The sequence below is a fragment of the Juglans microcarpa x Juglans regia genome, chromosome 6S (assembly GCF_004785595.1).
Source record: "Juglans microcarpa x Juglans regia isolate MS1-56 chromosome 6S, Jm3101_v1.0, whole genome shotgun sequence".
NCBI classification, from domain to species: domain Eukaryota; kingdom Viridiplantae; phylum Streptophyta; class Magnoliopsida; order Fagales; family Juglandaceae; genus Juglans; species Juglans microcarpa x Juglans regia.
Genome location: NC_054605.1, coordinates 5887633 through 5903936, shown reverse-complemented (window position 1 = coordinate 5903936; position 16304 = coordinate 5887633). Strand labels below are relative to the sequence as shown.

Genomic DNA, 16304 nt, shown 5'->3' with positions numbered 1-16304 from the left:
GCTCGGCACCAAAAAACAAATAGAAAGAAATGGGGAATTGAAATCGAATTCAAAGGACTTAGAGTGTGTTGGGGGAGTGATAGTAGGTGGGAAAATGTGGTTTTTTTCAGCAGATGATGAGGAAAGTGTTAAAATCCAGCGGAATTCAGCAATGTCTCGTGTGGGAGGGAGGGAGAAAGAGAGAGAGAACTAGACAGTGTGAACTGAAAAGGAGCAGATTGTATTGGTATTTTAGACAACTTTTTTCTCATATCTCCTCTCCTCTCATGTCCTGTGAACAACAAAAACAAAGATCACAAAAAATGAAATAGGACAGTAGCAGACAGGGAGACAAACAAAATAAAGAAACGGAAAAACATACGAAGTTTGGGGTGAAGTAATAAGACCGGTCGCAGTGAATTTTCATCATTTGACCTCGTTAGCCGTCTTTCAATTAACGGAAACTTCTTGGCGCGGTGGTCCGGATTTATATAAGAAAAAATCTGCACAACTTCTTATTATTTACACAATTTTTATATATTATATTTTTTTAATTTTTATTATTTTTTTCTTTTATCAAATATTTAATATTTAAATAATAAATTAATTAATTAAATTAATTTAAAAAGAATAAACTCAAAAAAATATTAAAAATTTAAAAAAATATGATTGTAGAAGTTGAAAAGGTTGTATAGCATTGCTCTTTGTATAATTAAAAAATTCAACCTACCGTCCCTCACATCATTACGTGATAAGTTATATTTAAATAGAATGATAAAAATAATAAATCATGTATTAATATGTAATGTGGAGATGATAAGTAATATTTTTCAAATTATTTATAAATAGATGAATAGAAAATACTAAATTTTTCTTTATGGGCAAATTAAAATTTGCGAAAAAAAAATCCATCTCTATAAAGATATGAGTAAAAATATTGTTGAAAACTTGAAGGCATACAAAAATTTAAAATATCGTGACAGTTGAAGATGAACATATTAACAAATAAAGTAAAAGATGCTAAATATGAACAAATAAATAAACCATGTATGCACAAATGTCATGTGAGCCGACAATTGAATTTATGATTTGGCACCACATTAAAAAGATAAACTTATTCTCAACTCTAATCAAACATCATTGAATCGGACTTGCTTGAAGAGTGAGATGAAATAAAAATTTTGTAAATAGTAGTAAGATAGTTTGTGAAAAGTTAAGAAATAGTTTGAGTTGAGTATTTTTTAGATTTTAAAAAATGAGATAAAAAATTGAATAAAAAATATTATAAAATTAAAATATTGTAATAATATAGTTTTATAATATTATTTTTATTTGAGAATTTGAAAAAATTTGAATTGTTTTTATTTTTTATTTCAAAGTTTGAAAAAGTTGTAATAATTAGTTTAAAAATTTTGCATTTGAATTATGTTTGGGAATAAGATGAGATGAAATGAAATAAAATGAGATCAGATGAAAATTTTGTGTGCGACGAGGAGGCTCTCCCCCTCCACCAAATGGCCTGTAGATCATGCCTCCACCAGTGTTGTGTGGCTCGTTGGCCACCACAAGCGCACCTAGGGAGGGAAAGCCCTCCTCCCCCATATGTTTTTGAAAAATGCTAGTATGTCTCATGAATTTGCCCTCATTTTGACTGCATACATATTTTAATTTTTCTTTTAATTTTTTTTTCTTAATGGTTAAGGAAGTGACTTTTATTTTTTAAAAATATTGAAAAATGTTTAAAAATTTGAAAAATAAAATAAAATAAAAAGTGAAATTTGTACTAATGGACACACCCAACGGTCAAAGTTGAGTGGCACACTAGCACCACGCTATTTTTTTCTATTTTTATCATTTATTTTTTTAAAATTTGATTTTTTTAAAAGTATTTTTCACTTATTTTAAAAATAATAATAATTAACATTTGAAGGCCAAGTGACGACCTTATCATTAGTATACTAGACAGAAGGGTTTGATGGGAAAATTTTGCATGCTAATGGAGTTAATTACAAAAATTTGAAAACGAGGGATTAATTTGCAAACAGGTTAAAACTCATAAACTGATTACTGACGTTATAATTAACCTAAGATTTTAATCGGGATGTTGAATAAAATGAAGTAAGAAATAGATCGTTTTAGGTTGATGCAATAAGTCACCACATTTGGAGTCATTGTAACAAATTAAGATTCTTCCAAATATTTATACGAACTTAAAAGTAGGGTGGCAATTTGTATTTTTGCATCGTATCAAGTCATGAATATTCGATTATATGGATCAATCCGAACCCAACCTATCAAGCTAAATCTGTGAAACTTTCAAATCCTAATTTGACACATTTAGATAACAGGTCGTGTCGTGTCATCTGTTTTGACTCGTTTAATAATTAATTAGAAATAGGTCAATACGATATGACTCATTTAAATATGTTTCATGAAAATAGGTTGAACTAACATGCATAATCAATTTCATCTGATTAACATAATTTCACATAAAAGTTAAAATCTATATTTATTACTAACCACAGTATCTTAAAAAAATAAGACTACCTACTAATAAAAATATCAATTGTAATAGGTGTTATCCCTAGGCCAGACCAGGAGAAGGGACCAGGCTCCCAAGGCTAGACCAAGAGAAGAGCCTGGTTCGAAACCAGATGAGAGGTGTGGGCTGGGTCGAGCATATCCAAGAGGCCCAAATGGAAGGGATGATTAGACATGGAACAATGACAAACGTGTAGCAGGAGGGACAGTCTAATATCCCACTGGCTGACATTCCCTGACCCTAAACATCAATGCCCAAACATGACAGGAAGGTGGGAATGCCTAGCTGAGGCCACATCGCATTAATGAGACGGAAAGAGTTATGAAGGAGAAGCACGTCGCATTCAATGTAGCCCGAGGCTCAACACGCACGACGTGGGGCCTTGTGTCAGGGGTAGTCACCATGGATACCTGGCGGAGGCCATATCGCATTAATGAGACGGAGAGAGCTATGAGAGGAAGGCACTCCACATTAAATGCATCTTGAGGTTCGAGGTATCAACGTGAGGCCTTGTGTCAAGAGTAGTCACCATCATACCTGAATGGCTTATAGCACGGCAGGTGGACGACATAAACATCCAATCTCATACAGAGCGACATGCCCACTACCATGAAACTTAGACAGTCAGGTATAAATAGACTCCTCCCACAATCAGTGAAGAGGTTGAGATCTACATGCATTCTTACTACAATTTTCCTTAAGATATTTTCCATTCATCTCCTTCACTAAAACTGACTTGGGCGTCAGAGGTACCATGGACCCTGAGCCCACCATTCTTCATTTTAGTAGCAACTCGTCGCAAAGCCTCCAGATCGTGGAGTTGCCCAAGCCGCGAAACACGACATCAATATCAATATTTTTCAAGTTTTAACATATAATAAACCAATATTACAAACCTTACAACAACAAATATGAGCATATGTCCAGAATCACAATATTAATAATAAAAATATAAGGAGTTCTGTTTGGATTCAAAGATGAGATGAGATAAATTGAAATAGTTTGTTAATAGTAGTGAGATTTGTGAGTTGAAATTTGTGAATAGTGAGTTGAAATTAGTGAGAATCATCTCAACTCATCTCTCAATCCAAACCAGCTTAAGAAATACCAATATTACAACTTAACAATAATAAAATTATGATTTTGAAATAAAATCTAAACTGATCAAAGCATGTTGATTTCGAGTTAAGTGGTTTGATTCTTTATTGACTCGTTTATAAATCATCTCTTAACATGTCAACCCATTTTAACCCGAACTCGTTAATATCAAACTCATACCCGCTAAGTTTATATCTTGTTCATGTTGGATTCACGAGTCGTGTCACATATTGTCATCCCTACTTAAAAGTCTCAATTAACAAATATATATGCATAAAGTAATCTATGCAGATTTAATATTCATATCAAAATATTAAGGATATGAAAATCGAAGAAATTAAAAACCACTTCAAAAAAAGAAAAAAAAAAGAGTTTAAAAAATAAGCTAGAAATATTTCCACTTTCTTTTCTTTTTTTCAAGTTTTTATTTGATGAAACGTGAAATTCTGGCATTGGGGGTTACTTTTGTGTTCAGGGATGAGGATGCATGGGTTAACTATCTTATTCAGAGCTTGTAGCATTTGAATATCACATGATTAAAGATCTTACCTAATAACAATAATTATTATTATTATTATTATTATTTGGCAAGAAAAAAAAAAAAAAAAAAAGGCATTCAAGTTTGTTCACTCTTTTGTAATGCACACATTGATGACATGATACGTGTTAATACCAATTTAGTTTAAGCTACGTTTAGATTCAGAAAATATTCCATCTCATTTCATGATCTCATCATTACAATTTTTTTAAATTTTCACACAAAATATAATTAACAATTCAACTTTTTTAAATCTTAATTCAATTTTTTCAAATCCTAAAATAATAATAATATTAAAAAATAATATTCTAATAATATTTTTTTTAACTTTCATTTTACATCTAAAATCATCTCATCTCACCTCATCTCTAAATCCAAATAGGGCCTAGTCATTCCGATTTACACATATTTTTATCAAAAAAACCTTAAAGACAAATAACAAGTTTTTTTTGTAAATACTATATATATTTTATTCATAATAATACGTTGAACAACTCTATAAAACATATTTTAAGATACAACGCACATTTGGATTACAATAGATCTTGAATTGCAATTTATGAATTTTTTTTTTCTTTAATACGTTGTTGGTTTTAGGAAATATATCTTTTGAATTTTAGAAACTTTTTGAGTCGAACTTTTGAGTTAAAGGATATATTTTTTATTAAAGATTTATGCAAAAATTTAGGGATAAAAAGCGATCTAGTCGGTTCAGTTTTGACCCAAAACCAAAACCGACAGACCGACTATTTTGTATAATCAAAATTGATCGAAACCGGTCGATGGAGAGGAGAAAAACTGGTCGGACCGGTTCAATAATTTTGGTCGGTTTAGATCATCTTTTTGGACCTTCTTTTGGACTTTTTTTTTTATCCAATTCAAATCATTTTGAGCCTTTTTTGAGTTGATTTAAAATCATAATTTGTTATAGTGAGTTTTTAAAGTTCACTTTAAATATTCAAGTTTCATTTTAATTTTAACGTCATTTGTAATGTTAGGTTAAAAAAATTAGTTAGTAAATTTTGAGTTAATAAAAAAAACTCTAATTATATTCTTATTAGATGGTTGAATTTTTTGAGGGACTTGCGAGTTTTTCATATTTATCAGAGTTTAAGGGGGATTTTGAGTTTTGGTAGATCCACGTGGTTTTTACTTGTTTAAAATTAGTACCTTTGGTTTAAAAGGTTTAAAACAAGTTTAAGTTTAAGTTATTTAGATTCAGAGATGAGTTGAGATGATTTGTAAATAATAGAATAAAAGTTAAATTATTTATTATATTTTATGTGAAAATTTGAAAAAGTTAAATTATTTATTATATTTTAAGTGAAATTTTAAAAAAATTATAACGATGAATGAGATGAGTTCAGGTGAGTTTTGAATTTAAACATTAGTCTATGTTATCATCAAGTCTTAAATTTGTCCCCTGTCAATCTTCTAACAAAAATGATGACATGGTCACTGACTGCCACATCGCCACCAATTAGAAGATGACATGTGGCATAATATGTACAATTTAGAAATTTAAAGAATCCACAGTATGCCACATCAACCTGAACAGTAAAAAATTTAAAAATCATTAAAAGCCTAAAAAGAATTGAAGAAGTTAGTAAAAATTTTAAAATTTAATAAAGTTAAAAATATTAAAAATTAAGAAAATAAAAATAAAAAAACTCTTAAAAGGATAAAAAAAAAATACAAAAAGAAGACAATGAAAATGTTTTAAGGATAAAACTAAAAAATTAGTCAAATATAGTGTTTGTTGCATTATACAACACTACGTATAATGCAACGTCGTTGTTGGATGAATTAACATGAGATGGACGGAAAAGTTTAATTGCAAAAAGGAAAATGAAAGTGTACCTATCATTTGTACCGAATTGTGTTTTTTTTTTTTTTTTTAACATTTGTGTTTATTTATTTTTTAGTATTGTATTTTTTCAATATTTTTATTAAAAAAAATACACAAAAAATAATTTTAAAAAAGTTAAACACAATACACTAAATCCGTACCGACTCTTGGTCAGAGTAGCACTCCCTTTACAAAAATGAGAGTGAATTATAAAATTTTGAGACCAAGTGAGTGATTTGTAGACAGGTTAAAATCTAGATATTAGTTTTGTAACTAACCCAATAATAAAATAAAATAAAAACAAAATGTACAAATAAAACTAAGAAATATTTTTCTGTTTTTATTATTTAATATGAGAATTTTATGTGTAAACATGAGTTAGTACGGTTGAGGACACATAATGAGCTTTTAGCCCTGTTTAGTTGTTGGACTCTACTGAAATTAACTCAATTCAATTTAATTTTAAGCTGAGTCTAACATCTAAATACTCAATTCTCAAATCACTAAACTCAATCTTAACTCAAAACCTCTTTACACGTGAGACTCACAACTATTTTCAATTTAACACCTCCTTACATGCGGATCTACAACTTTTTTCAAATTTTCATAAATATATCTAAACTCATTTTAGCATCCAAATACATTTAAACTCATTCTAAATAAGCTCTACAAAACTTAATTCATCATCTCAACTCACTATTATTCATAAAGAATTTAATTCATTTTAACTCAGTTAATCATCTAAATGCATCCTAAGACGCATGCAATTTGAGCCAATGATTTTGCTTCGAGGAAGGAGACTGGGAGTAGCTAAATCAAAATTATTTTTTTATTATTTTTCTTTGAGTAATGCTCTTCTTCATTTCAGATATTGTTAGCATCAGTCACATTTTATCTTATGGCATATTTTAAGTGGTTTTCATATATGTAGTTGATAAAAAAAATACTCAAAATGTGTCATGTCACTGAATGTGATTGCAGATGATAATATTTAAAATGAAGGATATTATTAATTTTTTTCAAGAGAAAATCACATATTTAATTGACAGTTCTTAATATATATATATATGAAAAACACTGCTTATCATCATCTACATCACATGTTAACGCCTAAAAATAGCGCAACAGTCTAAAAGGGGAGAAAGATCCATTTCCGATATCATTAAGGTTGTTCTGGGCCTCGTTGGATGGAGTCCCCAGCGGTGATTTAGTGTGAATATACGGTGTCCATGCATACATCCATGGCAGTGAACAGTGGATGAATGCAAAGAAAATAAATAGAGGAAAACACAGATTTACGTGGTTCAGTATTGGGCCTACGTCTACGGGGGTTCGGGGAGAGGAGAATCTACTATAATATACTTGTTTACAGTCTCTCGTGATCTCTCGTCCTCACTGTACAATGAAAATCTAAATTTTATCCTTTGGTTTTCATCCTCTCATTGGAGTCTCTGTAGTGAGGTTGAAGAATGTGAAATCTCCAAGAAACCTAGCCAAAAGTTTCCTCTTTGATTTGTGTCACTTCTCTTTATTTTACGTCACATCACATCTTTTCCCTCTTGACACTGCACTCTCTCAACCCTTTGTCTCTTCCTTCCATCTCTCTTTCTTCCCTCCTGATGAATCCCAGCTATGGCGAGAGATGTACTCTACTGAGTAAGGTTCGAGCTCCGAGCTCGTCTTGGGGAGGTGAGCATGAGATAAGCTCGACCGTATAGAGTGCAAGCGCGTAGCAAGGCTTTCGAGGGAGATGTACTCTACCGCGTAAGTTGCGACCGCACAGCTCGGCTATGGTGGGAGATGTGCTCGACCGCATAAAGTGTGAGCGTGTAGCTTGGCTATGGCGGGAGATGCATCCAACGTGTAAATTGTGAATGCGTAGCTCGGCAATGGCTGGAGATGTACCCCACCATGTAAGGTGCGAGCGAGTAGCTCGGCTATAGTAGGAAGTGTACTCTACCGCATAAGGTGCGAGAGCATAGCTCATCTTGGCAAGGTGAAAAGGAAATAGGCTCGACCGCATAGAGTGCGAGTGCGTAGCAAGGCTTTCGCAAGAGATGTACTCCACCACATAAGGTGCGAGCGTATAGCTCGGCTATGGCGAAAGATCTACTCCACCGCGTAACTTGCAAGGGTCAGACAGTCGAGTGACCTGCCCACCTGTTGGGCGCCGAGGGGGTCAAGCAGCCCTTGGCCCTTCTTGTTTGGTGGCTCGTTGTTGGAAACAACCCAAGAGAGGTGGTCATAGCTCGAGTGTAAACACTCTGCGTTTGTTGTAAGAGATGTTGTCTTAAGAGTAATGTCCAGCAGCTGAAAGACTGGACCCACACTTTGCCGTGAGGGAGGTCGGGCCGCCAATGGGGTTGTACCTACCTGTTGACTCTCATTGGGAGGTAGGTTACCGGGCAGTTTGAGACTGGACCCGCTCCCGCCCGTTGATATCATAGGAAAGGTAAGTGTCGGGTCAGGCTAGAACTGGACCCGCTCTTTGTTGAGGTAGAGGTCGGGGTAAGTTGCTGGGCAGCCAAGAGGTTGGACTCACTCTCTTCCGTTAGGGAGGTCGGACCGCTTGGGGAGGGGCTGGATCCACCTCTCGACCTTCATGCGGAGGTAAGTTACCGGGTAGTTTGAAACTAGACTTGCTCCCGCCTATTGATGCCACAGGGAAGGTAAGCGTCAGGTCAAGCTAATGGTGATCCCGCTCTCCACCGCAGGAGGGATAAAACACCTTAAGGCATAATCCACTCATTTGGATCCCGCGAGGAGATAAGTAAGAGAGGCGCTTGTTCGCGTGTATGTGAATGCCAAGGAGTTTATTCCAATGGAGACATTGAGATTTCCAAACAGTGTCCGAGTGGGGTTCTTCAGCCGATTTCGCGCTACAAGACTCAATTATGTTAGTACAAAATAAACTGCACACAAGTTTTGGGGAGACAAACCAGGGTGTTTTAATTGTTGTAGCTGATTTTCGCTTGACTAAAGCTGCCCGCTGTCGATGGCAGTTTGTTAGTTGCACTTTCTTCTCTTTCTTGCTTTTTTTTTTTTTTTTTGTTGAGGTGTGCACCTTTGAGATGCATGCTTGTCGTTCCTTCTTTTCTTCTTTCCATCTTTTTTTCCTTTTTTTTTTTACTAAGTCAGCTTATTGCTGGGGAAGTTGTTCGTCGTTCTGATCTATTCATTTTCTCTCGGGTCGTGTATTGCGGGCGAGTTCATCATTGGGTGGTTCCTTGTTCTCCATCACGTGTACCGTGCATGGCTCATGCATGGTGCACATTATACATGCACAACACATGCATAAACATCGTCTGAGTCATGGAGGGATAGGCATGAGAGGCTGAGTCATGCTGTCCTAGGTCAAGTCGTGGGGGGTTGGGGAGAAGCTCATGGCCGAGATGCTCAGTGGCTCGGAATGGGAGTCCGTGAAGTGTGGTTGCTCGAGGTGTGCATGCGCCATGCAAGTTGCCTGGGAAGGTTGCTCGCTTGTGGTCAAGGAGCTAGCCATGAGAGTGTGTGGCCAAGTAGTTATTTGGTAAGGATGGGTACTGGCCGAGGAGGCCAGGGGTGAGGAGCCCGTGAACAAGGTGCTTCATGAGATGGTTGGTCGAGGATCTAAGGCCGAGAAGGACTGGTCGTGTTGGGCGAGGAGCCTAGTGGTCGAGTCAGCGTTGGCCGAGGCGGACTGGCCGTGTTGGGAGAGGAGGCCTGGCCGAGTTAGGTCTTGCCACTGGGGTGGCCAAGACATGTGCGGCTGAGGAGGGGACTCGTCGTGTTGGGCGAGGAGGTGGTTGCTTGCTAGTGGGTGGCCGAGCAATATCTTAGGCTAAGGAAGCAATTGTCCGCCAATGAGAGGTCAAGCAAGCTCTCGAGTTGTGGAGGCAGTTGTTGCCCGCCACTTAATGGCTAAGGAGATGCCTGCCACTGGGTGGCTAAGCAACACATTTCGCAGTTGAAGAAGAGGTGCTCGCCACTAGGTAGCCGGGCAATGCACTCCCTTGCCGAGAGTTACGCCGCTGGTGATAGAAATCTCTGACGGCATTGGTGGTGGAGATTCACTGCTCGCCAGCATGTGCACGGGAGGTGGGCTCCCTTTGGGGTGCACGAAGCAACGTGCACCACGACCTTCCTCGGTTGCGGCAAAATATTCCGAACGCCCTAATGGTGGCCGCCCATTCCTCCAACAGGCCCACAGAGTGAGTCCAAGACTGTCTCGGGTGCACGGGGACATGTGCACCCACTGGGCCGTAGCACTACAACTGCGGGCAGGGGGAGGTGGTTGGTGACCACCCATGAGTAGGTGGACGACGCCGACGATCTAAGTGGTGACCGTTGATGTTGTTTTGGGCCTCGATTGGTGTTGGGTGGAGCTCCTGGCAGTGATCCAGTGTGGTTATACGGTGTCTGTGCGTACATTCATGATGGTGAGCAGTGGATAATTGCAGAGAAAATAAATAGAGGGAGACACAGATTTAAGTGGTTCGGCACTTGGCCTAAGCCCACGGGGTTCGGGGAGGGAAAATCTACTATAATATGCTTGTTTTACAGTATCTTATGATCTCTCATCCTCACTGTACAATGGAGATCTAAGTTCTATTCTTTGGCTTTCATCATCTCGCTAAAGCCTCTATGGTGAGGTTAAAGAAGGTGAAGTCTCCAAGAAGCCTGGCCAAAAGTCCCACATTTGCTTTATGTCACTTCCCTTTGCTTTATGTCACTTCCTTTTACTTTATGTCACATCACTCAATTTCCCTCCTGACACTCAACACTCACTCAGCCCTTTGTCTCCTCCTTCCCTCTCTCTGTCTTCCCTCCTGATAAGTCTCCCTCATTGGACTGGGCCTAGGAAATACCATGGGCCTGTTATATTTTATCTGTTACACCACACATCAACATGTGATTTGTCATTTTTTCCTTTCATTTAAACACACTCATATTGATGTATGAATATGTATGTTTAAATAGAATAACAAAAATGATAAATCACATGTTGGTGGTGTATAGATTATAAGTAGTATTTCTCATATACGTACGTATGCGCACACGCACAAGTGATAAGCACATTTCCTGCTACTGAGCTATTAACAGTCTCCAATTAGAGATCACTTGTTACTAATAAACAGACACAAACTTGTCGAATTCCAGGTGAACTTCGAATTCTCTCTGGTTGGACCTTCGTCAACTTCGACTTCTCTTCCTTTGGAGATCAGTAAGCTAACTTCTAGCTTGCATCATGGAAATGGACTTTCTTATCAAACAAACTGAAGCACTATCTTGGGAGGACCTCAACCTCATCCTAGTAGAAGACTCTGCAAAAGAAACAACCGAGTTGGCGTTAATAGGAAGAATTGTAGCAGCAAGGCCTCTTAACAAAATCTCACTACATGCCACTTTTAAAGCAGCATGGAGTTTTCTCAAGAAGTTCCACATTGAAGATCTGGATGTTAACAAGTTCCTTTTCACTTTCCAATCAGCTCGAGACAAACAAAGGATTCTAAACCAGGCTACTTGAAATTTCAAAGGCCATCTACTGATTCTGAAAGATTGGCCAACTGGATCAACCTGGCAAGAGATAAGCCTTAACTCGTCAGTTTTTCATATTCAAATTCATGGTCTTACTCTTGATCACACTACTATCCAAAATGCTACAAAGATTGGAAAAGCACTAGAAACACTATTGGACATAGACGTTGATCCTAATTTTGGAATCACTTGCAAGAAGCTTGTTAGGATCAAAGTTGAACTAGATATAAATCAACCTCTTAAACAAGGTTTATGGCTCTCTAGGAATGACACTATTGACACATGGGTATCTTTCAAATATGAGAGATTCTCGGATTTTTGCTATGCCTGTGGTAGATTGGGGCACTCCCAGATTTTCTGCAACTTCTTGAAAGTCATTCCTAATCAACTACCCTATGGTCCATGGCTAAGAGTAGAGTACCACGATTCAGGAATCTTTTTTCCCCCACAGCAAGGCCAAGCTATCTACCCTAGGTCCATTCAATTTGAAAAACTATCAGAAGAAAACTCACATTCTACTGATACCATCGAAATACAGGGCACGAAGGTTTACCCCTCCTCTGTGATCTTCCAAGGACCGATGGCCTATGTCAATATAACAAAACTAGCAAAGCAGTTGCTATGGTATTAGACAAAGACTCAGAGCCAAACAAAACAAAATACCTCTCAGATATAGCAAAGATTGGGAAATGAAAAGGGATTTTAATTGAAGAATCAAAGAGGCCTTCAATCACAATCAGTAACGCGCCCTCTAATCAGATTCTTACAAGGGTTTCATCCTCTAAAGATCTATTGACAGACAAAGGTTCATTTGGTAATATAGGTTTTCTAGGGCATAAAATCAGTTCCAGAGAAGGGAAATTTGCAAGAATCATAACACAAAGGGGAAATATCACCTAGAAGGAACCAACGAAAAATCAAACAGCTCACGGCGGCATAAAAAATCAGAGGGTAGCGAAACTTACTAGCAGCTCTTCCACCAGTTCATTGTTCACCATCCCTCATCATATCATTGTAGATCATAAAGAAGATCCACCAACCAACTCGTTCCCTTTACTCCGGAAGTTAATACCTTCCCACCAAATCTGTTCACATCAGTCAACCCAAGCAATCATACCCACTCCCCACTCCCATCTGACGAAACAAGAACTTCTCTACAGCAACCTGATGGAATCGACGCTGCAGACTTTCTCTTACCCTTCTGCAGTGAACCCTGAAGCATGGTCTGAAAATTGGAAGTGCATTCACTCAACCGTCATGAGCTTTAAAGCTCACCAAACTCAATGGAATGAGCCCCTTAATTCCCATATTTCGGCCCATTCGAGTGGAACTCCTTTGGGCCCAAAATTGGCTCAGACTTTTACAGAGATTCAAGACTTCTGAGCCACACAAGCCTCTCAAGCAAGCCCAATGCTCTCACCTATTTTTAGCAACCATCATGGGCCCAAGTCTTCTGAAAGGCCCTCAATCTGTATTGAGCAAGTTTCTAAACCGGTCCAGGTTATCACAGTCAATCTTGGCACCTAGATGAGCCAAAATTGCGACCCCAGCCCATTGAAAAGGAACCTGCTCATGGCATATGCAGAAGAACAGAATGTTAAAAGCAAGATGCTAAAACTAACAAAGGACCATCTGGTTGAACATGCTACGTAGATCAATATTATTAAGGAGGACAAAGACATGGCACACATGCTCATTTCAATGCAGTCAAAAGCCATTGGGAAAATCCAAAAGAAAAAGGATCACATAAAAAATAAGACGTATACTCGAGCAACATCAAAATTGGTTTCATCAGAGAAGAAGAAAACAGTAGGCGAGGCTGGGGCTTCTAGGCCCTTAAAGACTCCATGAAGACACTCGTTTGGAATTGCTGGGGATTGGCTCGCCCCAAAGCAATTAGAAGTCTTAAGGCTAATATTAGAAAATATAATCCGGATATTATTATTTTTTTAGAAACCATGGTGCCTGATATACGCACCCCTAGTATAGTAAATAGCTTAGGTTTACAAATTTTTGTGAATTTCCCTGCCTTGGGAAAAAATGGAGGACTTTTGTTGTTATGGAGACCGGGTATAGATATAGAACCGATGCATGTAAATACTAATGCAATTTCTATTTTGATTTACTTTAACCCTTCTCATCATCCTTGGTTAGTCACTTACTTATGTTTATGCCGCTACACAATGGCAACAAAAAGCACATTTCCGGACCTCTTTGGACACCATCCACAACTCTTATCCGGGCCCATGGTTATGCATAGGGGGATTTCAATGATCTAATGAACCAATAAAAAAAAAACAGGGGGGCGTCCGATAACTTCTTCCTCTATAGGTGGTTTAAAAAATTTGATGACCACTCATGGACTAGTTGATATTGGTTTCTCAGGACCCACTTTCACTTGGACTAATAATCGACGTGGTAGAGTACTTATCAGAGAAAGACTTGATAGAGGAATAGCAAGTGCACAATGGAGGTTGTTATTTCCTAATGCCACTATTCAACATCTAACATCAGGGGCATCGGACCATCATCCCCTATTGTTAAACGCTGTGAAAGTATAGAAGAGAGCGCATTCCTTTAAATTTAAAGATTAAGGACAAAAGAACCTCTTAGCAGAATAATCATTCAGGAAGCGTGGTTCAGGCAAGTAAGTGGTAATCCCTCTTTCATTCTCTACAGCAAAATTAAAGCTACAAAAGAAGCGCTCAAGCATTGGAATAAAGTGCACTTTGGGAGAATACAAGAAAATATTCAACAATTATAATCAGAAATCACTCATCTTCAATGTGCCCAACCGAGTCCAAGCAGTCTTCAGAAGAACGCCTGTTGCAAATAAAACTTCAAGACCAATTGAAACATGAAGAAACACTATGGTGCCAGAAGTCCAGAATCAATTGGCTCAAAATATCGAATTTAAACACAAAGTTTTATCATCTCTCAACAACAATTCGGAGGAGAACCAATGGAATCGACTCCATCAAGCTTAGTCTAGGTAACTGGACCATGGATCAAAATACTATTGAATTAGCTTTTATAGATCATTTTAGGGCCATCTACACCTCCACAAAACCAATCATTCCTTCAAAGCTCGAAGACTTATTTCAAAAGCAAGTATCAAATCAAGAGAATGTCTTCTTAATAGTAGTACCAGAAGAAGAAGAAATTTATGGAGCGCTAAAACAAATCCCAAATCACAAAGCTCCAGGTTCGGATGATATGACGGCTCTCTTCTACAAGCATTACTAAAATATTATCAAAAAAGAAGTCGTTGTTGCGGTCTAAAATTTCTTCAGAAGTGGGAAGATATTGAAACAAATGAAATACAAACATTGCTCTGATCCCAAAAGTGTCAAACCCGAGTTCACCAAAAACTTATCGGCCAATCAGCTTGACCAATGTTATCTATAAAACCATCACAAAGATCCTGGCAAATAGGTTGAAAAAAAAAACTTCCAAGCATAATCTCCCCCTTTCAAATAACCTTTGTTCTGGGTCACAATATCAATGAGAACTCTATTGTTGCTCATGAACTATTTCATCATCTCAAGAAATCAAAAGGGAAGAAGGGTCAAATGGCGATCAAGCTAGATATCGAGAAAGCCTTTGATTTTATAGAATGAGATTTTCTGTTTGCGGTAATGAAGGCTCTAGGCTATAACAGTCAGTGGATCAATCTCATCAGAGAATGTATAGCGACGACATCCTTTTTGATTCTCATAAATGGTTCTCTAAGAGGTTTTTACAAAGCAGAGAGAGGTCTTAGACAGGGTAATTTCATCTCACCTCCTATTTATATTATTGCATTGAGGTTCTATCAAGATTAATCGCCAAATCAAAGGCCATCAGCAACATTGAAGGAATTAAACTAAGCAGAAATTACTCACCAATCTCTCATCTATTTTTTGCATATGATCTCATCATATTTGGGAAAGCCAAAGAAAGTGCAGCAAGGTCCATAAATGTGAATCTGAAAAAATATCAAGCATGGTCAGGCCAAAGAATCAATAATGCAAAATCATCAATCTTCATCACGGGCAATACAAACCAAGCAATGAGGCTGCTGATTTTTTGGCCCGGCTAGCAAGTAGTGGTGTTACCCATGATTGGGTAGGTCAGACGGAGCTTCCTCATTTGTTGAAAGAGATTACCAAAACAGATTCATGTGGTCTACCTCAAATTCGAAAGTGTTGAATGTAAATTCAGGAAGTGGGATTTGTCTTTGGTTAGAGATGGGCTTGATAGGTTTTTTGGTTTGTACTTGGGGATTTATTTTCTTTTATTTTTAACTTTTTTTTGTAAATGCCAAGTACTGTGATTGTTACCACGGTTTTCCTCCGTCACAAGTGAGGGCTCATTAATAAACTTGGATAGGGATTACTATTGGACATGTGACTACCTTCTCTTTCTTAAAAAAAAAGTACAAACCAAGCAATAAAGAGAGCCATCCTTGGAAAGTTGAAGTACAAAGAAACTACATCCAGAATGAAATATCTAGGAATCCAAACCTCTTTTGGAAGATCCAAGAAAGAAAGCTATAGTGAGTTGCTGGAAAAGATTAATCATAAGCTATTAGGATGGAAATCAAAACTCTTATCACAGGCAGGTAGAACGATGCTAATTCGCACAATGGCAAGTACAATTCCAACATACCAAATGTCGATAAATCTTTTACCAAAATCTGTGTAGGTTGATGAACACTAGCTTTAAAAACTTTTGGTGGGGAACAAAGAAGGATCAAAAGCACAAGCTCTATATGAAATCCAGGAAATCGATTTGTCGAC

General features: G+C 37.3%; 1 long non-coding RNA gene across 1 annotated transcript; it reads right to left on the bottom strand.

Moving 5' to 3' along the window:
- Positions 1–36: 36 nt before the first annotated feature.
- On the bottom strand, positions 37–455 carry LOC121236799. Its single transcript, XR_005934811.1, has 2 exons — positions 362–455; positions 37–271 (listed from the first exon to the last, which is right to left on the bottom strand). It is a non-coding gene; the product is annotated as an uncharacterized LOC121236799 (long non-coding RNA).
- Between the last annotated feature and the right edge of the window lie 15849 nt (positions 456–16304).